The following is a 27,400-nucleotide window of genomic DNA, read 5'->3' on the forward strand; positions in this document are numbered from 1 at the left end:
TTAATTTATAAGCATTCTTTGAAAGAATTTATTTTGGGCCATTATGTATTTGATAATTGAGAGAAGAGAATGAGTGTGTTGGCTCACCGTCCTGTGTTGACTTGTTTACTGAGAATTAGTCCGGCGCTACAAAGTGGGTTTAAATCACAGGAAGCAATTGGGTGGTAGTGTCTTCTAGTTGGTATTGCTATATGAAGTAGATTCAAATCAATAACGTAGTGCAACCTACTCTAAACAATACATTTAAAAAATGTCCTCAGATTCATCTTTTCCTCCTATTTCTAGACTTGCTAATTTGCTTGGATAGATCCAGAAACAACATTATACTTTTATTGCCACCTACTTGGGGCTGCATTCTGAGATAGTGTACTCCACCCTTAAGAGGAATTCATTCCTTTTTCCAAAATTTAGTATTTGTTATTTTTAATCCATGTTCTATAGTTAAATTTCCAGCTTTTAGAATTTAGGTACTCCTGTACCTTTTGCCTGGCTGACTAAGGGGCATTATACAAGGATTCCCCCCAGGTCCCCTTATAAAATGTGGGCATTACATTCCTTGGCTTAGTATTTGTTTTACATCTGTATTTCAGTGTAATCCTAACAAGTTCATTCAAGCAGTGGTTGAACAGATACGAAGTGGTATTCTGGTTGTTTGGCAGGATATGGTCATAAACACTTATTTTTTAAACATGGAATGGTCTGGGGTGACTGTAATGTTCAGTTGTATAATCACAGATGGCGCTTTACAAATGCAGGAATGAGTGCATGGGCCTCAGACATCTTCAGTGAGAAATCGCTCCACTGGATGGAGTCTACTGTAGAAACCATCTGTAGAGTTTCCCTTGAGTGTTTCCTTAGACAATTATAATTAATATCATGCATTTAATTAGAATGTTTCTCATTGGATGGAACTATGAACAGTTTTTCGGGGTTTTCAGAAAGTTTCCAACCTAACATTTAAAGCAATAAGTTAAAATGTTACTAGTGTTTTGAATATGTAGTGTGTGTGTGTGTGTGTGTGTGTGTGTGTGTGTATAATAAAATTTTTATCATATGTTCTCGTCTCCTTCCCTTCTTGGTATTTTTGTGACTTGAAAGCTGTTTTGCAAAAGGTACCCTTAGAAATAATTCACCCTCTAGAGACTGGATGGAGTGGAGGTTAGAATCATTTTATTTGAAAAAAGTGCTAATGTGTCTCTTCAGGGCAACTCTGCTATGGATGTGAGGAGCTGGTCTTTGAAGTTCTTAGGTAGTATTGGAAAATACTCCATGTGACTATGGGCAGCCAAAGAAATGAAATAAAATGCCTAGTTCAGTGGGTAGAAAAAATTATCACACTATTTCTTGAGGCTGATGAATATTTTTGAAAAAAATATTTTACTTCCTTAATTGTTATTTGCAACATTTATTAGGAAATGGGATATATTGATATGGGACTCACTGTTCCTATAGCCTTAACTTTCACTAAATGTTTTTATTGAACCACTCGTTCTTTAATTTACAAGTAGGAGTTTTAATTTTTTATAACTGTTTATTATACACGGAGCCTTTCTGTTGTTGATCACAAAATATGGTGAATGCTGCTGCCGAGTGCCATCTAAACAGAAAAGGCAGGGATCTTCAATACAGGAAGTGGTGCATTGAACCTTAATAACAGTGTATTAAAAGTTTCGACTTGTTTGGTATAGTTAGTCGGGTGTGAGCTACGGTTGAGAAAAGGTGTGTTTTAAAGTGTGCCATAAATCATCCTTCATCATGACAATGCTCCATGTCACACATTGCTTCTGGTACAGCAATTTCTGTCAAAAACTTTACGGTGTGTCCTCATCCTCCTTATTCACTGGATCGGGCACCATGTGACTTCTGGCTCTTCCCCAAAGTCAAAATGACCATGGAAAGGTAAACATTTTGAATTGATTCAGGACATTGATTCAGCCACGACAGTGCAACTAAAGATACTCACGAAAGAGGAGTTCCAGAGCTGCTTCAGAAAGTGGCAGGAATGGTGGGATAAGTGTGTACAAAGTGAGGGGGGGGGGTATTTTGAGGGGGATTGATGGCAATATGTCTTTTGCTGTAATAATTTTTTAAATAAACATTCACTGTATGTTTTGATCACACCTAGTACATTTTTCATGCTCTGTATTCAAACTGATTTTTCTCTGAAAACTTGTTTACAGAAACTAAATTCAGTTAAAATATTTCCTTGACAGAGTCCCAAGGTTGGACACTAGATTTTTTGAAGTATTTATTTATTATTTTTAATTTAATTTGTGTTTTTTGCACGTTAATGATATGCCTGTTTTAAATAGCAAGTAATATAGTAATATAGACTTGAAAAGAAAAAATCCTGTGCTCCACCTTTTCCGCTCTCTTCAGAGACAACTACCTTGTTTCCCCGAAAATAAGACCTAGCTGGACCATCAGCTCTAATGCGTCTTTTGGAGCAAAAATTAATATAAGATCCGGTATTGTATTGTATTATATTATGTTATATTATATTTATTATATATTACGTTATTTATATTATATTATATTATATTATATTATATTATATTATATTATATTATATTATATTATATATTATATAAGACCCAGTCTTATATTATAGTAAAATAAGACTGGGTCTTATATTAATTTTTGCTCCAAAAGACGCATTAGAGCTGATGGTCCAGCTAGGTCTTATTTTCGGGGAAACAGTATTTTCCAGTGTGTGTGTGTGTGTGTGTGTGTGTGTTTGTGTGTGTTTAGCTGCTTATTCTGGCATTTACTGCCACATATCAGAATAATTTAGTTTTATTTCAGCAACTTGAGTTTTCAAGTCTAAATATTATGCAGCGTATAAGGATTTAGTACCACATCTTCCCTTTTCCTGTCCTCCCAATGAAAATTTTATCTAATTTTTGGTTAAGCCATTATTTAGTATTTACAGTATTATGATTTGAATATTGATGACTGTGGCCACAGAGTGTTTAGTATCATTTTTTCTCTCTCCAACTTATTCCCCTCAGAGATAGTGGTTTGCTTTTAATTTGCTTAGCTTTCTGTTGATTAAACACAAATTTTGCTCTTAATGTTCTGATGGAACTATAAGGACTCAAATGGTAGAACATATTAGGTCATCTATCAGTTCCAGTTTTCTCGTGGCACTGTCTTCTTGGAGTTCTGTGTCCTACTGGTTCTGAGCTGCTTGCTCTCTCGACTCCACAGAGCCGCCATATTGGTACTCTTCTTTATTGCCACCTTGGGTATTCTCTTAGGGTTTCTAGTTTGGGGATCTTCTATTTTCTGGATTCTGTGTTATCACCTTTCTTTATTTCCTCACTTTGATGGGAGATGTGTGCACGCGCTCACACGTGTTTGTGTGTATCATTATATACCAGTATCTATATGTCCACAAGTGGGATTTAAAACAAAAATTTATTTTCTAATTGTTGGCTACTAGTATGTAAGAACACACTTGATTTTCTTTTTTTTATTTTTTAAGATTTTATTGGGGAAGGGGAACAGAACTTTATTGGGGAACAGTGTGTACTTCCAGGACTTTTTTCCTAGTCAAGTTGTCCTTTCAATCTTAGTTGTGGAGGGTGCCGTTCAGCTTCAAATTGTTGTCCTTTCAGTCTTAGTTGTGGAGGGCACAGCTCAGCTCCAGGTTCAGTTGCCGTTGCTAGTTGCAGGGGGCACAGCCCACCATCCCTTGCGGGAGTCGAACCAGCAACCTTGTGGTTGAGAGGACACGCTCCAACCAACTGAGCCATCCGGGAGCTCAGCGGCAGCTCAGCTCAAGGTGCTGTGTTCAATCTTATTTGCAGGGGGCGCTGCCCACCATCCCTTGTGGGCCTCGAGGAATCGAGCTGGCAACCTTGTGGTTGAGATCCCGCGCTCCAACCAACTGAGCCATCCGGGAGGCAGCTCAGTTCAAGGTGCCATGTTCAATCTTAGTTGCAGGGGGTGGAGCCTACCATCCCTTGTGGAACTTGAATTGAACCAGCAACCTGTAGTTGAGAGCCCACTGGCCCATGTGGGAATCGAACCCGCAGCCTTCGAAGTTAGGAGCATGGAGCTCCAACTGCCTGAACCACCAGGCCGGCCCCCTACACTTGATTTTTTATATCAACTTTGTATTTTGCGATCTTGTTAAATTCATGTACCGTGTTTCCCGAAAGTAAGTCCTAACTGGAAAATAAGCCCTAGCATGATTTTTCAGGATGACATCCCTGAACATAAGCCCTAATGCGTCTTTTGGAGCAAAACTTAACGTAAGACCCGGTCTGATTTTCGGGGAAACACAGTATCAGTTTTGGTAATTGTTTTGTAGATTCCTTGGACTTTTCTACATAAATGATCATATAATCTTCAAATAAGTTTTGCTTCTTCCTTTCTGATTTTTATACCTTTGATTTCCTATTCCTGCCTTACTGCAATGGCTGTAATCTCCAGTACAGCATTGACTAGAACGTGGTAAATGTGAGCAGTCTTGCCTTATTCTTTATCTCGGGGGGGGGGGGGGGGGGGGGCAAAGCAATTCAGCCTTTTTCACCTTTAATTGTGTTGTTGGTTTTAGAGGGTTTTTTTTTTTGGGTACTTGTCCTTCTTCAATTTGATTAAATTCTCTTCCTAGTTGATGGAGAGTTTTTATCATGAATGGCTGTTGGATTTTGTCACATACCTTTCCATTTATTGCTCTGCTCCTGAGGTTTTTCTCCTTTAATTTTACATTGATTTTTTAATGTTAAATCAATATTGCATTGTTGGCATAAACTAAACTCTTTTGCTCATAATAATCCGTTTTATGTATTATTGGATTTGATTTGTTAAAATTTTGTTAAAGACTTGTCTGAATTCATGAGGGGTAATTTTCATTTTTTGGAATGTCTTTTTCAGATTTTGGTGTTAACATTATGAATTGAGTTGGGCAGTGATCTCTGTTTTCTGAAAAAAATTAAATTTTTTTCTTGAATGTTTATTAGAATTTGTCAGTGAAATCGTCTGTAGTTAGTTTTCTTTTTTGGAATATTTTTGGTGCAGATTCAGTTTCTTTAAAAGATATAAGGCTATTTAGCTATTCTGTTTTTACTTATATCAATTTTGACAGGTTCTGTAAGACATTTATCATGTAAGTTGAATTTGTTGGTGTAAAGTTATATATTGTATTCTCTTATTATCCCCTTAAATGTCTATAAGATCTCTGGTGATATCTATTGTCTTCCCTTTGATATTGGTAACTTGTGTTTTGTCTCTCTTTTTTGTTGATCTAACTAGGAGTTTGCCAGTTTTTATGATTATTTTAAAGACTCAGCTTTTGTTAATTTTCTCCATTGTCTGTATGTTTTTTATTTTATTGACTTTTGCTCTTTATTATTTCCTTTCTTCTAGTTTGGATTTAGTTTGCTCTTTTTATCTTAAGGTAGATCCGTAGGTCATGGTGGTAGGTCTGTCTTATTGTATGTTAAGCACTTCAGGTTTTACATTTCCCTGTAAACTGTTTTAGCTGCATGCCACACATTTTGATAAATTTTATTTTTATTGCCATTCGGTTCAGAATACTTCCTAATTTTTCTTTAAAATTTCATCTCTGACCTGTGAACTCTTTAGAAGTATGTTCAGTTTCCATACACTTGGAATTTTCCTAGATACCTTATTGTTACTGATTACTAATTTGATTCCATTGTGTTCATAGAACATGCTTTGTGTGGTTTCAATCCTTTTAAATTTATTGAGACTTACTTTGTAGCATATCACATGGTCTATCTTGGTACCATCCCGTGTCCATTTAAAAGTTGTTTGATTGACTATGAATGTCAGTTAAGCCGAGGCGATTGATAGTGTTGTTCAGCTCTTGTTTGTCTTTCCTGATTTCTTTTTTTGTCTAACTATTCTATCAATTATTGAGATGCATCGAAAAAATCTACTATAATGGTGTCGTTATCCTTTTCTTTCCTTAATTCTATTTTTGCTTCATGTATTTTGAGGTGTGTATACATTCATAATATATCTTCATGATAAATTGTCCCTTTTTTAATGATAATGTTCTTTTTTACTCTTTGTCTTAAAAGTTGATTGGAAGCTCTGTGTGCCTGATGGGGCTGATGTTCCTGGTGTTCTCTTCTGAACGATTAGCGTGGGCCCTGGGAGTCCCCACATGCCAGTTTCTGTTGATCTTTTCTCTCAGGTTGGTCAGTTTCGCTAGAAAAACGTCTTCCAGTCTATAAATCTGATAGGGGCTGGATGACTACTGTTAACTGATGTCCCATATTTTCAGTATAGAAACTCATTCCTACTGTCAGTTATGCCTGGCCAAATCTTCTGATTGGTTGCATAGAGAATAAAACCCAGCCTCATGCTTGTAAGTTACTCAGTTTTTTAGGTTAGGGAACGAATTGGTCCTTTACAGAGATCCTAAAACCAATTCCTTTTGTTTTCAGCCTCACCCCTTACATAGTACCTCACTTTCATAGCCTTTCTGGAATTCTACATCATGAGTATCCTGTTTTCTTTTTTTTTTTTTCAGTTGAATATATTTCCTGGTGACCTCCTCAGCATTTAGGTTTCAGCTTTCTCCAGTTTACCAAATCAGTTTCCAGTTACGCATTGTTTTTCCATCTTTCGGAATTTTGTAGATATCTTTTATATGCTATTGTCTTTTCTCCCATTTTTCTTTTGTCATTTCTGAAAGGAATGGAGGTAAGCATATATTTAGTCATTTACTTATATTCTATGGGGACTGTTTAGTTTATTTACATGAAGCCTTTTAATTAACATACAGTATTGCTAAGCTGATCTTAATATATAAAACACTAATTGAGTCTTATTTTTTGCTATAGATGGAAAAAATGGAATGTGTGTGTGTGTGTGGGGGGGGAGGTCCATTATGTTTTAGTGATTTGAAAACTAATGTATGTCTTGCCATGGATTTCATTTACATTAGAAAGTATTAGTGGTGTTTACTTCCTTTACGCTTTTTTTGGGTAGACATTGAGCAGGGATTCACATGTTTTTCATTTCATAGTACTGTCATTTTTTTTTGTTGTTGGAAGGGGCTAACAATTGCATAAAATTCAGTTATAAATAATTAGTTATATTTGTATTTTGAGACTATTAATTGTTGCCATATTCCTTCAAATGCTTTCTTTTTCGAAATAAACACATGAGGCCTATTATATAAAATAGAGATTTCCTCGACATGAGTTACTGATTTAATCTGGGTAAATCATTTAAATACACTGCCAGTTTCTTTACCTATAAACGGGAAATATAAAGTTCACAGGTTTGTTCTTGCTTGTAAGATAATAGACAGGAAAATGTTTTAAAAATTACAAAGGCTGTGTAAGGTGGTGTGTTGAGTAATCAGTGTGTTCTTGGGCAGTCAGGAATTAAACTATTTGTGTTTATACTCTTTGGTAATTGAATGCTTCTTGTAAATAACTTTTAGTTGAATATTTTTCATGGTGTAAAACTTGACCTATGCTTTGCAAAGTGATGCTCATTTCACGACACTTTCATAGCCCAGGTCTGGTCCTGTGTGAAGGTAGAATGGACAACTTCCTAAGTGCTGTTATTGCTGTTATTTAAAGGATGCTCAGGAAGTCACAGACCTCTAAATCACTCTGTGTGCAACTTGGTATTTTGAGATGCTTTCCCAAGGCTGCTGTGAAGTTGCCAGTGTTATTGGAGAAGTTATACCTTGAGATGTCGTCTGCCTATGGCATGCCAACTCAATTGAGTTTATCTGGAGAATAGGCTCTTAAGGAATGGGATATAGGTTTGTGTTTTGGAAGGGAGGGTAGAAATCTGAAATCTAGAGCAATGTCGGAAGGTAGGCTTTGATAGAGAGTCATCTCTGTTAGCCTTGGGAAGCAAGGAAATGATCTCAAGTCAAGTAAGGATAATATGACTATTTTGTTGTACCCTTAGATCCAGCCATGTCTGGTCTCTTAATCATCATGATACTTCTGTGGTTATGGTCCGACTCAAGCATGAAATCTGTGGCACATGAAGACTGAAGGTCTAATAGTACTAACAACTAGTAACACTTAATATGCTGCTCACATAAACCTCTTCAAGTTTGTTTTAGATGTGGGGAAAAGGAAAGTTTTCCCACTCTTAATTGGGAGAACTGGAAAAAAGCTATTAATAATTGGCTATTTCTACCGTAGCACAATTGGCATTTAGACAAAGTATAAAGCATTCATTGATGTGCCACTTATTTAATGAGTTTGGAATCTGCCCGCCACCTCTTCCTCTCTTGTTTAGTTTATTTGGAAGCAGCTCGATTAGAGAGGAAATTATAAATTTATAGTGATTTTGTCAATTTTGGGATAATGGTGATCAATACACTAGAAGTTTTTCTAAAAAGTGAAAAATAGAGTCATGTAGTTATGACCTTTTCTATTTGTTGACTTAAGATGTAAGTAGCGTAAATGCTTGAAAAATCATGTGGGTATTGGTTTTAGAAGCCATTCTAATGCATTGCCTGTGCTTGTGATCTTTTTTGTCCTAGAGATAGTCAGAGTCTTTATTATAATGTAGCCTTATTATTGAATTGAACAGACTTTGTTGGCAACTATAGGTTTGTGCAAAAGTAATTGCGGTTTTTGCAATTATTTTTAACCTTTTAAACTGCAATGACTTTTGCACCAACCTAATACATTATGATGCTTTCCTAAATTTCTGATACACTTTGTGCTGGTTGCTCATTCTTGGTACCCTCATCTCTGTGATTGTATTTCTGGGATGATAACCTTATTTCTCTTCTATGCCCAAGTCCTTCCTTCTGAATCCAAGTCTGTCCAGTGTGATATTATGGAAAATAATTGCATACATACATATTTTTATCCCTTTCCCTTCTTCCTTTCTCCATCCCCTGTCGCTTATAACAACCAATTTGTTCTCTATATAAGTTTGTTAGCTTGTTAAGGATATCTCTGTATCTATCTCTCTATATATTTAAGGATAGGGCAGTACTATTTGAGTTCTGTTTTCTTCGATTTTCTTGTTTCTTTCTTTTTTGGTTTTGTGTTGTTAATCTTGATTTCTTAAGGTTCTCTTAGAAAAGTCACCAATACTGCATAGTAAATGAAGACTGTCTTTGGATTGCTTGCGTGTGCTTGACTGTCAAAATGGTTTTTGTTGTTGTTTTTGTAAGAGGAAGCCAATCCTAGTTAATACTTTTCTCTGCTAATTAACGCTTAGGATTTTAATCAAGTTGTATTTAGCAATAGTCATGATATTGAGTTAGGTCAGTATTGGAGGAGAGTGGTGGAGCTGGTCTTCCAGGGAACTTTTGCTGGGGAGAAGCACTGTGATCAGAGGTCTGTGTAGTTTGGTGTTAACACTACTGCCGTGTAAGCCACATGTTCCGGGTGGTTGCAGGCTAGCCTTCCTTTGTGGTAGAAAGCAGTAAATCCACACAGAATAGGCTTTAGAGTCTGGATAAGCAATGAAAAGACATTGCTATGGGAACTTTGTCCCACCTTTTGCAAATATGTAACTGAAAAGCAACAATAGGCTAAACCAATATACATTAGAACTTGTTCAGGGAATTTAGAGAGAAGATTTCTTTACCCAGCAGCAGTCCAGGGTGACTCAGTTCTGTCAGTTGTCAGTTCCTTAAGAACACCGTCTTATTATTGACTTTTCCTTAGGGTTCGCTAACAAAGGCTCTGCCTAAAACTGCGCTAGGTTTTTATTAGGAAGAATAACTTGGTAGATGTTACAGCAATTTAAAAAGCTCGAGTTTGTTCTTGACTTAATTAAAGAGGAGCAGCAAACACTGAGGGCCCTCCTGTGACAAGGACAGTGCCGGCTCTCTGGGGAAGACAAAGGTCAGTAAGATGTTGCCCTTCCTCTTAAAGAGCTGTTTTGTAGCCTTGTAGGGGAAATGAGACATAGGCATAGTGATAACAGAGTGATGAGTGCCCCAGGACAGGCCAGGAGTTTAGAGGAGGGAGAGAAAGATACTCATTTCCACAAGAGTGCGGGAGCAGGCTCAGTAAAGCTTCTTATGTAGGAGGTGGTGTTTGGACGTAGGAAGAAGAGCTCTTTAGATGGATGCTTGGGCGAATGTGGGGAATAAGAACTTCAGATTTGTTATATTGTCTAGCACGGAAAAGTAAATAATGATGATGATGATGATGCTGCCAGCATTTATGGAATGCCTAACTTGTGCTTATTGTTGTTTGTTTTAATTCATTTCTCCTATAACAATAACATGATAACCCTCTGAGGTAGATCATCCCTGTTTTGCAGATGAAGAAATAGATGGTAGGAACAGAAACTTGTATAAGGCTACATAGTACAATTTGACCCCAGACTGGCTCTGGAGAGCCCACCTTGAACTTGCTATGTTATGCTGTGGGAAATGTAGCAAAGGTGGATTGGAGTCTATTTATTTAGAGCCTTTACTGCCACATGAATAATATATTAGAAGATATTGTTTTGTTTTTCCATGGTTCTTGAGGGTTTTTAACACATTCTCATTTCTTTCAATGTCCCATGCAGCCTTTGAAATGCCTTTCCCACGTTACCTGGTCACTCTCCTTCTTCATTTCTTTGCTCATATGTTACCTTTTCTGTGAGGCTTTTTCCAAGCATCAGGAAGAAGAGATTTGGACTGTGTATCCTTCTTAAATACCTGATGTTAAACGCATCTTTGCTGAATAAAACGCAGATAAATCTCAACTGATTGAAAGAGAAGGTGGTGAATTTTTAGATGTCATAATGACTTTTTTTATTTGCTCTCCTCAGTTACAGGTGTTTGAAATACCTAGAGAAGAGGAAAGTAATATATGATACAATACTTTGGTTGACTGGGTTCCTGTGAGAATGAAGGAGATAGATTATTCTGGGTTTCGAGTTACTGGGGGCGATTTATATGAGGTCTAGGTTTTGGGTTTGGCATTAAGTGCGGTGTAACATTTAAGTTGGCAGAGGGGCAGGGCACGCCCAGTTGAGAGAGCAGCGTGAGCAGAGGACAGCGATGGGGTCGAATATGAAATAACATGATCCACCTTGAAAAGTGAGTCTCTGGGCTTCCTGCTGCACCCAGTAGAGCATTTACAGCATAGAGAATCTCTTGCAAGCCCCAATTTTCTTTCACAGTTTGCCAGAAAGATGTATGGGCCAGCAAAACGTTTGCCTTGTTGTGGTTTGAATTTAAGGTAAGTTTCTAACACATGGAATGTGAAATTTAAATGCTTAAGATGCCTTTTTGGTAGGAAAGGTGCTGTTGAAAAGTAGGTCCATTTGGTCTAAATTAAACTTACCCTCCAGAAATTCCTAAAAGTCTTAAAAGAAGTAACCTCACATTTAACTGGCGTGGAATCATCCTGACTTGAGTTTCCTCTGACTGTCTTCTTTAGACCAGTAGAGACTTCTCAGATTGCTGTCATGGACTCATGTGGTTGAATTCAGCTTCTTGCTCTTTATCTAGAAGTGCTCTGCCTGTGATAAGGGGAACTAAAGGTATTGAGGAGAGGCATGGTTAATTGGACCTGTGGAGAGGAGAAAAACATAAAGAACTCTGATAATAAAGGAGGGTGTTGGAATCCAGAAAGAGGGTGTCTTTGTTAAAAAATACCTTCCAACAATGGGAAACCCTTTAAAGTGCTTTTGAGGCATAACCCAGAGTACTAAAAATGATGCCTTGAAATGCCTGATGCCTCAAATTAAAAGCCTTCTCCCTTACTAAGTTTGGATTAAAAGTGGTCATGTTCCCAGAAGCACCTCACAGGGAAGCAGTCTTCCCCAAGATGCTCAGGGTGGTATCACCATTTTAGTGACTGATTATTCTGAGGACCAAGGACCTTCCCTACCTTTGGTAGAATGAAGGACTAATGGCAAGGTGTGTCTAGATCCTGTGTGTCTGGCCTCCATCCCAGAGTCCTCTTTACATGCAATTGCTGTTTTTCAATTTCCCTTTTCTACTGAAGATTTTAGGGATATAGATGCTTAATTGTAAGGTTCATTAGGGTGTGGACTCGCTTTTGTTCCTTAATACATCCTCAAGGTCTGGAGTAGTACTGTCAAATAGAAACATAATGTGGGCCTCCATGTATTTAAAATTTCTAGCTGCCGTGTTAAAAGAAGGTAAAGAGGAGACAGATAATTTTAGTAATATATTTAACTCACATATCAAATATCATCGCAACACGTAGTAAATATAAAAAATTGAGATGTTTTACCATCTTTGGTTCACACCAAGTTTTCAAAATCCAGTGTATATTTTATACTTACAGCATGTCTCAGTTTGGACTAGTGCCGTTTTGAATGCTTACTAGCCACCTGTGACTGCTGTGTACTGTATTGGACAGCGCAGGGCTGGAACTATATCTGGTGTATGGCAGAAGCACAGTAACTATCTGTTAAATTAAGGAAGAAGAAAGAAAGGGCATATGATTATATCAATAGATGCAGAAAAAGCGTTTGACAAGATACAACATCCATTTATGATTAAAACACTTAATAAAATAGGTATAGAAGGAAAATATCTTAACATAATAAAGGCCATGTATGACAAACCCTCAGTTAATATCATAATTAATGGTGAAAAACTGAAGCCCTTTGCTCTACATTCAGGAACACGACAGAGCTGTCCCCTATCACCTGTGCTTTTCAACATAGTATTGGAAGTCCTTGCCAGAGCAGTCAGACAAGAGAAAGAAATAAAAGGCATCCAAATTGGGAATGAAGAAGTTAAATTGTCGCTCTTCGCAGATGACATGATGCTATGTATAGAAAACCCTAAAGGCTCTACCAAAAAGCTATTAGAAACAATCAATGAATACAGTAAAGTTGCCAGCTACAAAATCAATGTACAAAAGTCCATTGTATTCCTACATACTACAGTGAAATCTCAGAAAAAGAAATTAAAAAAAAATTCATTTTGCAATTGCAGCAAAAAGAATAAAATACCTTGGAATAAACTTAACCAAGGATGTGAAAGACCTATAGGTTGAAAACTATAAGACATTTTTAATAGAAATTGAAGAAGACACAAAGAAATGGAAAGACATTCCATGCTCATGGATTGGAAGAATCAACGTAGTTAAAATAGCCGTATTACCCAAAACAATATACAGATTTAATGCAATCCCCATCAAAATCCCAATGGCATTTTTAAAAGAAATAGAACAAAAAATTGTCAGATTTGTGTGGAACCACAAAAGACCCCGAATAGCCAAAGTTATCCTAAGAAAAAAGAACAATGCTGGAGGTATCACACTCCCTGACTTTAGCTTGTACTACAGGGCTACAATAATCAAAACAGCATGCTATTGGTAGAAAAACAGACACACAGATCAATGGAATAGAATTGAGAACCCAGAAATAAACCTACATAAATATGGACAGATAATTTTTGACAAAGAAGCCAAAAATATACAATGGAGAAAAAACAGCCTCTTCAATAGATGGTGCTGGGAGAATTGGAAAACCACATGCAAAAGAGTGAAACTAGACTGCTGTCTGTCACCATGTACAAAATTAACTCAAAACAGATCAAAGACCTAAACATAAGACGTGAAACAATAAAATGCATAGAAGAAAATATAGGTATTAAACTTATGGACCTTGGGTTCAAAGAGCATGTTATGAATTTGACTAAAGTCAAGGGAAGTAAAAGCTAAAATAAATGAATGGGACTATATCAAAGTAAAAAGCTTCTGCACAACAAAAGAAACCATTGACAAAATAAAGGGGCAACCAACCGAATGGGAGAAGATTTTTGCAAACAATGCCTCCGGTAAGGGGCTAATATCCAAAATATATAAGGAACTCATACAACTCAACAACAAAAAACAAACAATCCAATTAAAAAATGGGCAGAGGACCTGAAGAGAGATTTCTCCAAAGAGGACATACAAATGGCCAATAAACATGAAAAAATGCTCAACATCACTAATCACCAGAGAAATGCAAATAAAAACCACAATGAGATATCACCTCACCCCAGTCAGAATGGCTATCATCAACAAGACAAATAGTAACAAGTGTTGGAGAGGCTGCGGAGAAAAAGGAACCCTCATACTCTGTTGATGGGAATGCAGATTGGTGCAGCTGCTATGGAAGGCAGTGTGGAGATTCCTCAAAAAATTACGAATAGAATTACCATATGACCCAGCAATCCCTCTCCTGGGTCTCTACACAAAAAATCTGAAAACTTATCCATAAAGACATATGTGCTCCAGTGTTCATTGCAGCTTAATTTCCGGTGGCCAAGACATGGAAACAACCAAAGTGTCCTTCGATAGATGAATGGATAAAGAAGTTGTGATATATATACACAATGGAATACTATTTGGCCATAAGAAAAGATGAAATAGTACCATTTGTGACAACATGGATGGATCTTGAGATTATAATGCTAAGCGAACTAAGTCAGACAGAAAAAGTAGAGAACCATGTGATCTCACTGATATATGGTATATCAAACTGAAAACAACAAAAGTACAAGATAAACAAATGAAACGAAAACTCATAGACACAGACAATAGTGGTTACCGGAGGGTATGGGGGGAGGGAGACTGTAGAAGAGGGTAAACGGGGTCTAACATATGGTGATGGAAAGAAAACTGATTCTGGGTGGTGAACACAGAATGTGATATATAGATGAAGTATTACAGAATTGTACACCTGAAATCTATGTAATTTTACTAATAATTGTCACCCCAATAAACTTTAATTAAAAAAAAAAGAAAGAAAGAAAGAATGGGAAAGAGGGAGGGAGTAAGGGAGAAAGAAAATGGCAAAACTTCAAAGACGAGTAAACAGAGGAGCACTATTTTATATTTTACTTTTTTCTAGTTGGAAACTGTCCTAGCGGTTTCCAACTTGAACAGCAGCCTAATGATGCTTATTAAATTTTTAGTTTAAAATAATTTGCAAGTATATTATGTCACTAATACCTACCATCAGCAACATTGTTTAGAACAGGGGTGTCCAAACAGCGGCCCGTGGGCCAACTGCGGCCCACGATCCATTTTTTATTGGCCCGCAGCAAATTCCAAAAATATATTTAGTTTACTTAAGTAAACCAGGTGAGGCAATACGTACTTCACTTCGAGTGAGTGGCCCAGCTGTTTGTGTATTTTACTGAACATGGCCCTTGGTGAAAAACATTGAAAAAAGTTTGGACACCCCTGGTTTAGAAGGTCTGATTTTCTTGTCTTTAATTTACAGGTGGCCTAGCTGAGGCTTAGCCAGGTTGAGTGAGTGTGTCGTTCAATCAGGGTTCAAACTCAGGTCTTGTGTGTCCTACATAGTTCAGTACTTCTCCTGTGTACCTTCCCATTGGTTTGTGTTAGGTGTGCTTATACTTCCCTATAAACCCTGTTGGCACTTAGATATGGATAGCGATGAAAAGATAGACTGAATAAATATTGTTAATACAGAACTTTTTAAAAATAGCTATTAAAAGCCACATCTTGACGTTTGTTTTTAATTCAGTAATCAAAAACGTGGGTGGGTAGCCAAGAAAGTTGTGTGCATGTGGCTTGCTTTAAGTGCTAGGTTCTTCTGAATTAGAGAAGGCACATAACAATTTGGTGAGTAAAAGAAGTGTTTAGGACAAAGTATGCATGCACGTGTTAGAAATTGTCCCTCTGTGTAATCCTGTTACCTCTATAGACATTGTTCTTCAGCAGGAATGTGTCGTGACTTTCTGTTCTAGGACATGGAAACACGTCTCTTACACAGAAGGAAAGTGACTTAACCAGCATACTAACCTTCCAGTGCTTAAGTTACTTGATTTTTGTGGTCTTCTTGTTTCTTGAGCCATTAAAATGTTTGGTTTTATTTAAATAAAACCCTAAAGTAGATACTTTTGGTACGATTCGATTTGTTGTGGCTAAAATGCTGGAAATAATTGAAGTTAATTTCTCGAGTATTCGTATGATTTTATGGAAACATTGCATTTCAGCATCTTTTTGGAAAGAGGCCAACAGTGGACACTTTTGTGCCCAAATCCTGCTCTGCAGAGTAGTGTGTTAATGAGATATTAGTGCACAGTACATACAGCGTACAAGTATTCAGATATTTGCATCTGTGAGAAACAACGCTAGTTGGCAGAAATGGCATTTATTGAGAAAAAGGTAAACCTAAAATATAATTTTAAGCTTTCCCCATAGTCGGAAGATATTGTAAAATATTTTGTTCACTTCTACTCAGTTTAATATACTGTACCATGAGTGTGAAAAAAGTAATGCAAAAGTTGTTCAGTAAAAAAATGTATATGCAGGTTTTTTGTTCAGCAGAGACCACTGCCTAGATTTTAATTGACCTAAGCTGTAAGCAAAGAAGTTAATTCTAATTTATCTTGCATATTTGGGATGTCAATCACAAGGGATTTTTTACAAAACCACATGAATAGCATTGTCTACCATGTACACTAAGGATTTAAGAGTGGATGGCCCCTACATACTTTTGCTTCTCTCTCTTTTTTTTTTTTAAATTAAAGTTTATTGGAGTGACAATTGTTAGTAAAGTTACGTAGATTTCACGTGTACAATTCTGTATTACATCATTTATATATTACATTGTGCGTTTACCACCCAGAGTCAGTTCTCCTTCCATCACCATGTATTTGTACTTCTCTTTTCATAGCCTGGGGAATGCTATGAATTCACCTACTTGTAAGTGCGTTTTTAAAGTGACTGAAGCTTACCCTTTCTGTGCCAAATCTCAGACTCCAGAGAGACTATGATGGTCTGCAAAGGCACGCCTGCTCTTTCCTAGTAGGGTAACCTGGAATCTGAATGGATGGGGAACTGGGAAGTCCTCCCTGCAGAAGGTGGTAGAATCTTAAATACTCTCAAGTACATGAATGACAGGTGACGGAGGGTCTGGGACAGCAGTTCCCAGCCCTGGCTGAACATCAGAATCACCTGAGGAGCTTTACGACCTGAAAGCTGCCAGGCACGCCTGTTTACGTCCAAAGTCTCCCTAGTGCATCCTACATTTTAGCCAGGATTTTAATTTCTCATTGAAGAGCTTTCTTGAATCTGTAATCATGGTGTGTCATGTATTGTTTTTACCACCTTACCTGTTTGTCAGTGTTGATTTTTGATGAATCTCCAAAGCATTCAGGAAGGTTGGTTTGCATGTTTGCGAGACTGGGAGACTTGGTAAAGGGTGAAATAGTGCAATAATTCCTGGGGGAATAGACTCCTAGGAGGAAGAAGGGCAAGTAGGCCAGAGCTTAGACCCTTTAAGAGTTTCTCTCTCTCTCTCTCCCCCCCCCCCCACATACACACAGTTTAGTATTCTGTTTATTAATTGAATGTGAGCAATTTCCCTTGTAAATAACTGTTCTCCGAAAACATGCTTTTCAGTGGTTGTTTTGTTGCCCATATATTTTCTTTACTGGAAATATTTAGTTGAAACACTATTTAGAAATTGGCTTGGATGCCTTTCCTTCCACGATGCCTTTCTTTCACAGAGAACATAGAAAACATTACACTGGGCTTTCACAGAATGTTGGTTTTATTGCTCCTGTCACACTTACCGCATCTTGCCTTGTAATTTTTTTTGTACATGTCTGATTCTTCATCTAACATTTATTAAACCCTTCCTTTGAAGAGGTGCTGTGGTGAAACCTCATGATACAATGGCAATAGTAAGGAGATAAAAGACAGTTTGTGCTTGGCATTCAGCATACTTCGTCTGTGGATGTCGGCGTTACTCAGAGAGTCACACAAATGAATGTTAACTTGTAACTGTGTTAAGTGATTTGAAGGAGAGGTAAATGGTGCTTATGGGAACAGTTCACATGAATAAGAACACCATGTTTTATTTGACCACAGATTTAATATGATCCAGGTCTTGCGTTTCTATAAAGGTCAGTGCAACCAGGAAATACCTCGTACTCTCCAAGAACCTAAAGTATCTACAGGACTCGGCTGAGCTTGGAGGACACTGGGGTTCTTTGTGCCCAGCTCTGACCAACCAGAGTACATTCTAAGGAGCGGCCCATGCTGTGGAAGATTTTAGAAAGGATTTCAAACGATGCCTGGTTGGAAGAACTGTAGCAAGTGATTCTGAGGAAGAGAAGACAGAGAGGGAGGACATTAGCTGGTGTCCAATACGTAGCCATCTATCAAGGCGTGTAGAAGGACTTCTGGCAGTTGATGGGCAGTGAGACTGCTCCACTGGTACCCTATCCATTCTAAGATTCCACAATTTTTAGATTACCTGAAGCCTTTCAATATCTAATGGGTACCAAGAACACGCTGAGGGCTTGTGTTCAGCCTGTGTCAGTTTACGTGCGGAGGAACAGCGTCCACTCATCTCCATCCCCAGTGATGCCTCCAACTCATCCTTCTAGGAAAGAGGAAGCCTCAGAGGCTTGGGACCTCAGGGAAAGCTGTGACCACCAATACCCAGTCCTAAAGACAGCCTCCGACAGGTAAATGCTTCAGGAATTCCTCATTAGCCATAGGATGAAGTCTGATGCCTTAACAGGGCAGAAGGCCACCTTGCTTCCTGACTGACTCATGTCTCCTCACTCTGTCACTGAGCCTTGTTTGTTCCAGTGATGTGGAAATTCTTTGCATAATGTGACTTCTTGTCCTTTGGTGCCCTTGCTGTTTCTTTTTCTGAAACATTCCTGGTCTATTTTTGAATAAATTTTGTATTCCTTTTTTAGGACCAGCTTAAAAGTTAGCATCTGTCGAGTTTTTCTGCGCCCCTAGAGTTAGTTACTTCATAACATATGATTCTTTTACAGTATTACTGAAAATTTTTATTTCGTTGTTTAGCTTGCTCCTTTGGACTATAAAGTCCTTGAAGACAGAGACTATGTATTTTTTTCTGACTTTTCGGTGCCTAAATGGCACTCAGTAAGTGGCACATCCATGGCATTCAGTAATTTTTGAATGAATGAATATAATTGTCATTTGCTTTATCATATCAATACCTTATTGTGGCTTTGGCTTTGGATATTAACATCCATGATTGGTTGATTAAAGCCCCGAGAAGTGCAGGGATGCAGTTTTCTTGAATCCTTTGTTAAAGATGCCAAGTGGAGAGGGTGTCATGTGGTGTTCCTCGTTTGGTGAGGTGTTCCTGGTTTCTTCAAGACCACTTTGTAATCCAGGTTTCCTTCTTTTAAAACTCCTTAAGAGTTCTCAAATTGTTGTAATAGTTTGAAGAAGAACATCTTAATTAGGACTAAAAAAGGGTAAAATGAAGGTAAGAGAAAGTTGAAAGTCACCGTGTTTTTAGGTAATTGTGGTAAAGAGGTGCTAAGTATTTAAAGAAAAACATTAGTATTGGGGAGTGAAGGGAATCTGTGTAAGAAGTGTTTCAAGGAAAATTAGACGCACACTATGGGCAACTAAAATACAGATTGGGTTCTTTTTTTTTTTTTTTTTTATTAATTAGTTTCAGGTGCACAAGACAAAGCAAAACTTAGACATTTATCATTTATATCCCTCACACTGTGTGAACCCCCCTCCCCCCATCCACTATCCCTCTGTACGTTCCCAAAACCTCTCACCTTCCCCTTATCCCCACCCCCCGCCCCTCTAGCAACCCTCAGTTTTTCCTCCATGTTTCCAAAACTGTTTCTGATTAGTTCATTCACTTATTCTTTTCTTTAGATTCCGCATATAAGTGAGATCATATGGTATTTGTCTTTCTCTGTCTGACTTATTTCACTTAACATAGATTGGGTTCTAATGTAGTGCAAAGCGCAGTTTGCAAAAGCTGATTTCTAAGCTGTTACTGGACCACCCTCATGCTTGCAGGACTTGCTTTAAAAAGACTTCACAATTCATCAACACCAGTGGTCTGCTTATCCAGGGCTGATCAGACCCTGGCAAATCGGATGTGCTTAAACAGACATTTCTGAACATTGCTATCTACTAGAAAATCAATTGTTATCATGGAATGACAAATATATTTCCAAGCAGACAAGTATTTTATAGAGTAATAAGTGAACCCTGTTCCCAGCTGGTAGCTTTACTAGGGCAGTATTATTATCTTCGGAAAGCTTCAAGGTATGTATGTGGCATCAAGCCTGGCAGGGGCGGATAAAGGTGTTGGAGCTGATCAGATGCTCCTACAGGTGGACCTTAAGACTTGCTACCCACATTTTTTCTTTGTTCCCAGCCAACATACTGTCCTAGATTTCTTCGGGGAGTTGTCCTACTAATCCTTTTCCTTATAGCTTCTGGTTGATTCTAATCAAAATTGGGTATACCTCCCCTACTGTGCTAAACAGCTTCAGTTCCTCTGTTCACCAAATTACACAGTATTCATTTCCAAATTTTGATTTATTAACTGGAACCTTACATAAGGGACTATTATTTTGTAGGTAGAGATTTTGTACATTGGTTTAACTTCTCAGACTGTTACATTGATCTCTTGTTCCATTGATCTACTCTCTAGACTTGATGATTGATACCCAGATTTTTATTTTTAAGAAAACTTTTTATACTGGAAAAGCTTTCTCTGGTGTGATTGTCTCCCTCTGTCCAAATTTGTTCTCCTATTCTCCATCTCTCCCACTGTATGCACCTTTTGTAAGATCAGCAGTGACTAAAATTACCTTCATCCAAAAGTAAACTGTTTAAGTGTGTATTTGAGTTTAGAGACTTGGATTCATGTTTGAGGTAAGTGATGTGAATTCATATTGCAAAAAAAAAAAGTATTTTAGATATTCTTGAAGCTTACAATTGAAAAATACGCTCCGAGTACCTTCCAAAGTTCAGGTAAATGTCTTGCTAAACTCATTAAGAGGAAAGATGACCTGCTGTTGCCTTTACCTGATGGGTAAGCAATAACGAGAAAGCTAGGTAGACTACTTTATGTGATTTATTTTACTCCTAACTCAAAAGAAGAAACTGTATTAGAACTTGTCAAAAAGTTATTTTCACCTTTTTAATTATGCATAAGAAGTTTGGGGGTTTTAGTGATGTTTGGGCCCTATTGTATAATGTAATGCTACTGAAGTGTAAAAGAGAAAATGTGTAAGGGCCCAATTATAGCCAAATGTGCAGTTATCTTGGTCTGTTCAAGATGAAGCCTGGAGAGGGCTCTTAAGAAATTTTTCTTAAAAAGAATCTTTGACCCGCCACCGACCCAGCTGAGACCACAGACCTTCAGCAGAGGGCACCATGACCCAGACACCTGCCTTGACAAGCCCCAAGTGGAATTGTATGTCCACCTAGATGGAGCCATCAAGCCCGAAACCATCTTATACTATGGCAGGATTGGGGGGTTGTCACCCTTCCTGCTGACACAGCTGAGAAGCTGCAGGACATCATCAGCATGGACAAGCCTCTAAGCCTCCTGGACTTCCTGGCCAAGTTCAACCACTACATGGCTGCCATCGCAGGCTGCTGGGAGGCCATCGGTAGGATTGCCTGTGAGTTCGTTGAGATGGGGGTCAAGGAGGGCGTGATGTATGTGGAGGCGCTACAGCCCACACCTGCTGGCCAACTCTAACATGGAGCCAATCCCCTGGAGCCAGGCTGAAGGGGTACTCACCCCCGACAAGGTGGTGGCCCTAGTGGACCAGGGCCGGTGAGGAACAGTGAGAATTTCGGGTGAAGATGCGGTCCATCCTGGGCTGCAGACGTCACCAGCCCAACTGGCCCCTCGAGGTGCTGGAGCTGTGTGAGAAGTACCAGCCGCAGACCGTGGTGGCCATTGACCTGGTTGGAGATGAGACCCTGGAAGGAAGTGTGTGAAGGCCTATGAGGTGGCTGTGAAGAGCCGCATTCATTGCACAGTCCACACAGGGGAGGCTGGCTCTGCCGAGGTAGTGAAAGAGTCTGTGGACACGCTCAAGAGTGAGAGCCTGGGACATGTTTGCCACACTGGAGGATGAGGCCCTTTGCAACAGGCTGCGACAGGAGAACACGCACTTGGAGGTCTGCCCCTGGTCCAGCTACCTTACAGGTTCCCGGAAGCTGGGCATGGAGCACGCTGTCGTTTGGTTCAAAAATGGCCAGGCTAACACTCACTCAACACGAATGACCCGCTTATCTTCAAGTCTAACCTGGACACTGATTGCCAGATGACCAAACAGGACATGGGCTTTACAGAAGAGGAGTTTAAGCGACTGAACATCAACGCAGCAAAGTCCAGTTTCCTTCCAGAAGACGAGAAGAGGGAGCTTCTGGATCTGCTCTATAAAGCCTATGGGATGCCACCTTTGGCCTCTGCAGGGCAGCATGCATGAAGACGTCACGGTCGCCTCTCTGATCCCTCACCCTGTAGATGGAGTCTTCACAACTCGGGGAGGTTGATTGACACTCTTACCTTTACTCCTGGTCCATTGTTGCTCTTGAAGCCTGTGTGTCCATTCTGTACACATGTATACCTCAGCATGGCCACACCTCTCTCCCGATTATGAGCCTGGTTGGATCTGAAACCTTCCTCCTATGGTGACTTGTGCTGAAAAGCTGGTGTTCAATAAAGAAGGACATGCCTGGTGTTGTGTGGCAAAAAAATAAAAACATAAAAAAATTTGATGATCCATAATTTCATCAAGTCAGTAACATATGAGGTATGATCAAAAGATATGGTGAATGTTTAAATAAAAAATTGATTACGGTAAAAGACACATTGCCATTAATCCCCCTCAAAATACTGCCCCCTGCTTCAAACACACTTACCCATCATTCTTGCCACTTTCTGAAGCAGTTCTGGAAGTCCTCTTTCGTGAGTGTCTAGTTCATCCTCCATCATGACAATGCTCCATGTCACACGTCATTTCTGGTGTATGGCAATTTCTGTCAAATAAAACATTATGGTGTGTCCTCATCTACTTTAGTAACTGGATCTGGCACTGTGTGACTTCTGGCTTTTTCCCAAAGTCAAAATGACCATGAAAGGAAAACATTTTGAATCGATTCAGGACATCGAGGCAGCCACGACAGTGCAACTGAAGACACATGAAAGAGGACTTCCAGAACTGCTTCAGAAAGTGGCAAGAACAATGGAATAAGTGTGTTCAAAGGGGGCGGTGGGTATTTTGAGGGGGATTAATGGCAATGTGTCTTTTGCTGTAATAAATTTTTTAAAATTTAAACATTCACTGTATTTTCTATCACACCTTGTATACTTCAAATATTATATGATCCATTATTGACATAATAGCAAAGATAAATATGCTTAATTGTGGCAAGTGTGAAATTATCAAGCACTGAGCACATGCCAGTTTTGTATTTTGTTACACTGGCAGAATCCAGCTCTGTCTTTGCATCCTACTAGGCTCATCCTCTAAGATGATATAATGAGCCAGGCTTTCGGATTGATGGTTAAAGTGATTCAAGCGCTGTCCTGCTGTGGACTGCACTAGATTGCCTTTCACTGATGCTCTGTGTCAGCACCAGGGTCTTTACCCTTGGCCTAGTACACGGAGAGATTTATATTTGTTAAGTACTAATCATGTACCAGGTACCTGCTAGGTACTCTAATATGTTATTTCAGTTATGTCTTTTTACAACTTCAAGGTTAAAGAATTAGTCTATTCATTGCAGTAAGTCTGACACTTGGCTTCCCGTCTAGGTCTGATAATGGAGCCCATGCTTTTTCCGTTCTGCTGTGATAGCCTGTTTTTAGGGAAGGAAACACAGGAGCTGGAAGAACATTTCTTGCTCCCTTTGTCTGATAGTGTCAGGATTTCTTTCTGTACACATGGGCCAGACCAACAGTGTTACTAAAAATACCTATTCATTCATTCATGAGCCATCTAGCCATCCATCCACTCATTCATGCATCTAACAAATCTATATTGCATCCTTACTGTGTGCCAGATGCTGTTTGAGAACCTGGAGATAGGCTGGTTATCAAGCCCTCTCTGCTTTCATGTAACTCATACCCAGTTATCCAAAGACTCATTGTACAGTGGGGATGGGGTGGGAGAGAGTGTCTGGATTTCTTAGCCCAGTGCCAGACTTACAGGAGGCTCTCCACAGGTGTTAGTTTCTTTTGCCCCAACCATTTTAGCCTAATTTTTATGCCCCTAGCCAACTGTTATCCTCTGTTTGTTCATTTATGGTTGTAATTTGAGTTGTTGACCTGGATTTGTGTGTGTTTCTCAGTTCAAGATCAGTCTGTTAATCTTTAGAAACCAGCATGTTCCACAAAGAGATTTGGTCTAAGTGGTCAGTTACTCTGATTTTGAAAAATAAGAAGGCGGCATAGGAATCAAACTTTCAGTTCTAAGATGAATATGGTCTGAAGATATAATGTATAACATGGTGACTATAGTTGATGACACTTGTATAATTGAAATTTGTTAAGAGAGTAGAACTTTATTGTTCTCACTGCCCCCACGCCCCCCCAAAGGTAAATATGTAGGTGATGGATGTGTTAATTTACTTGGAGAGAATCCTTTCACAATGTGTATATAGACATATAAATCATCAAGTTCTACACTTTAAATATCCTATAATTTTGTCAATTATATCTCAAGAAATCTGAGGGGGGAAAAAAGAAGGTGGTATGATAAAAATGGTATACTTTTTTGTTAAAATACCTTTTTAGCTCATATTAGGCATTAACCCTAATTACATTGTGTAAGTATACTTTTGTATTGTTTTCAGTAGCGTTAATAATTTACCATCTATTACATGTCATTTTCAAAGGTTTACTGTAATTTAAAGTGTGATGTAATGAGTTATTGCTAAAACTCATCAAGTAGAGCATGAAACATATTCTAATATGAAATAAATTCATTGAGCAAATGTTATTCATTATGGAGAGAAACTTGAGTTAGTCCCATTTGTGCAATGTTTCTTTTGTAGAATATCTTGCATCTTTTGATAAATCTAAACTATTTACTGACGGATCTTTCAAGTAAACTAAATTGACACACTTCAAAATGTCCATTTAGACCTGAGTGTATTTCTAGGACTGATTTTTGTGTGGCTAATGGATGATTTCAGACTGTGTTGAAGGTAAATACTAATAATCTCAGTTAAATGAGATCAGTTCAATGTAAACTTGATACAATATGACTTTTGAGAACTGTGTAGTTATTCATCTCATGGGGGTGCATCCCTCACCTGGACAACAGCACCACCATGCTCTCCAGCCCCTCACGGTAGAAATTTTGTTGATTTTGGTTCCAATTTTCTCAGCCACCACATCTGATTGTTTTCCAGGTTGTTGTCAGTTTTACCTCTGAGTCTCTCAAATTCATTTCTTTCTCTATTTCTACTCTCTTAGTTCAGGCTCTAGTTTCTCATCTAGAAAACTGCAACAACCTTGTTACTTAACACTTCTTTATTCAGTGCCTTTCTTTCAGGCTTTCTTCCACATTACTGTTGAAGTTTTTTGGGTGCAAATGAAAAAAAAATGTGTGTGTGTTTGCGCGCGCACACACACGTACGTGTGCGCATTTGGTTCTGATTGTGACACTCCCTAATAAAGCTTTGGTGGTTCCCCGCTATGTGTAGGGTACTCTAAATTCCTTAGCAGGTTGTTTAAAAAACTTTGTGGCATGGTTCTAGCCTCCCAGTACCAACCATCAGTGCTTTTCCTTGTCCTTCCAGTTGGTTCCAGCCAATGAACTACTTTCTTTGCAGTTTGGTTGTTAGGGGTGCTTTATTGGCATTTTTTGCCAGGTATAGTATTCAGACTTTCTTTTGTTCAGGTAGCCTTTTAAATGTAAAAGCCACGATTTCTTCTTGTTTGAACATCTTATGTAAGTACGTGATGAGGCAGTTCTATCACCTAAGGTAGCAAGGTTTGCATTCTGCTTTACAAGGTATGAAAGATTCCCACGTAGTATATATGCGTATTTCTTTTCTTGAAAGGCTTATGGCCTAACACGAATTAAATAACTGAAATTTAATTGCAGCTCTTTAGGCTAAGTTGTTGAAGTTTATTGTTTTCCAATTTAGGCACTGTTCGAACGTTCTAAACTAATTTTTTTGTATATCAAGTTTTCAAATTCATCATTAGAATTGTATTTTCTTTTGCAACAATAAATGCTCATTTATTTGGAATATGTGAGGTGATGGATGTTAACTAAACTTGTAATCATTTTACAACATGTACATATATCAGATCATTATGTTGTAGACTTTAAATGAATACAACGTTGTATATCAATTATATCTCAATAAAATGGGTGGGGGGAATCTCTCATTTTCTCTCTCTCTCTTCCTCTCTCTCTCTCCCTCTCCCTCTCCTTCTCTCCTCTCCCCTCTCTACTAACCTACCCCTCTCTGTACGATGAACATGATCACAAAGCTTTGTAAGGGATTAGCACCACCATAATAGGTTTCTTTAAAAAAAAAATTCTCATTGATATTTCAGCTGTCAATAGAATCCAAGTCTTCCAAGTTTCTCTGTCTTTGAAAGCGATCATTCCCACTGCCGCAGTAATTCTGAATGATGTGCCAAGTGCTGATAACTAACACAGTTAGGGTGATGGCATTCAATGGTTCTCTTTGTCATCACGTGATGATTGATCCAACACAAGTTCACAGATGTTAGAAATGATGTTATATAGTAAGAATCTACCTTTGTGAAGGGCAAGGCCAAAGCTCGATGATAGATATTGAATGGAGAGTAAAGCCAATTCATTTCCCATGATTCTCAGGGAAAATTTCCATATAACCTTTAGAGTTTAAGTGTTTATTTGGATGTCTGATATTTAAAATGTGTTTCCATGGTTTATACTTGTTGTTTACTCAAACACCATGTGCACGGCAGCCTTTTCTGTCTTTATTCTGTTTCCTCCCCTGAATTGCTTTTCCCTCTTCTTTTCTGTGCCCTTTGGAAACTTAATCATTGTGCTTCCTTGAGCCCATTGAGTTATCTTCTAACCTGTATGTTCTCTGCCATCCTGGAAGTTGTACCTCCCAACACTGGGTTTGTATTGTTGCTGTTTTTACATATCCTTCTCCATACATTAGATTGTAAACTTTTTGAAAGGAGAGTCTGGGCCTTTGTGATCTTTGGAACTCTGCAGCTTTTTGCTCAGAGGCTTAAACCCAGTCGATGTTTAAGAAGTGTTTGAATCAAAGTAAATACTTGTTTTTAAACACAGCAAATCATTGCACCTCAGTTAATATCTGACTTGCTTGGCTGGTGAGGGTACAGATGGATTTCAGTTTTAATTCAGGCTGTGGCAAGTGTAACACTCATTTTTGAGAGAGGAAACACAGAGCTGAAAATTTCTTCGTCATGTAGGTCTAACCACTGTGTGATGCTCATAACATGCTCTTTGATGCATATTCAAGTTCTGCTTCAGCTGTGAACTTTCGCTTTTCTGTTTCCTTGCTTGAGTGTTTCTTCAATTCTAGTGAAGGGAAGAGGGAGGCAGTTGATTATCTAGTTGCATTATCCACTCCATCTGTTTCCTGTGTATGACAGCAGTTTCCACTTTGTGCCTTTGCCCATGGAGTCAAAAGCACCGTGCAAATGTGGCTTCTGGTTC

At 38.5% G+C, this 27,400-nt stretch overlaps 1 protein-coding gene and 1 pseudogene across 18 annotated transcripts in view; both read left to right on the forward strand.

Moving 5' to 3' along the window:
* SIPA1L1 (signal induced proliferation associated 1 like 1) overlaps window positions 1–27,400 on the forward strand; it is a 350,224-nt gene that overhangs the window by 40,689 nt on the left and 282,135 nt on the right. The window lies entirely within an intron of this gene.
* Window positions 20,776–22,410, forward strand: LOC109448325 (adenosine deaminase pseudogene; annotated as a pseudogene).

This window comes from Rhinolophus sinicus, chromosome 3, assembly GCF_057876585.1.
Source record: "Rhinolophus sinicus isolate RSI-liver-muscle chromosome 3, RSI-T2T, whole genome shotgun sequence".
Classification (NCBI taxonomy): domain Eukaryota; kingdom Metazoa; phylum Chordata; class Mammalia; order Chiroptera; family Rhinolophidae; genus Rhinolophus; species Rhinolophus sinicus.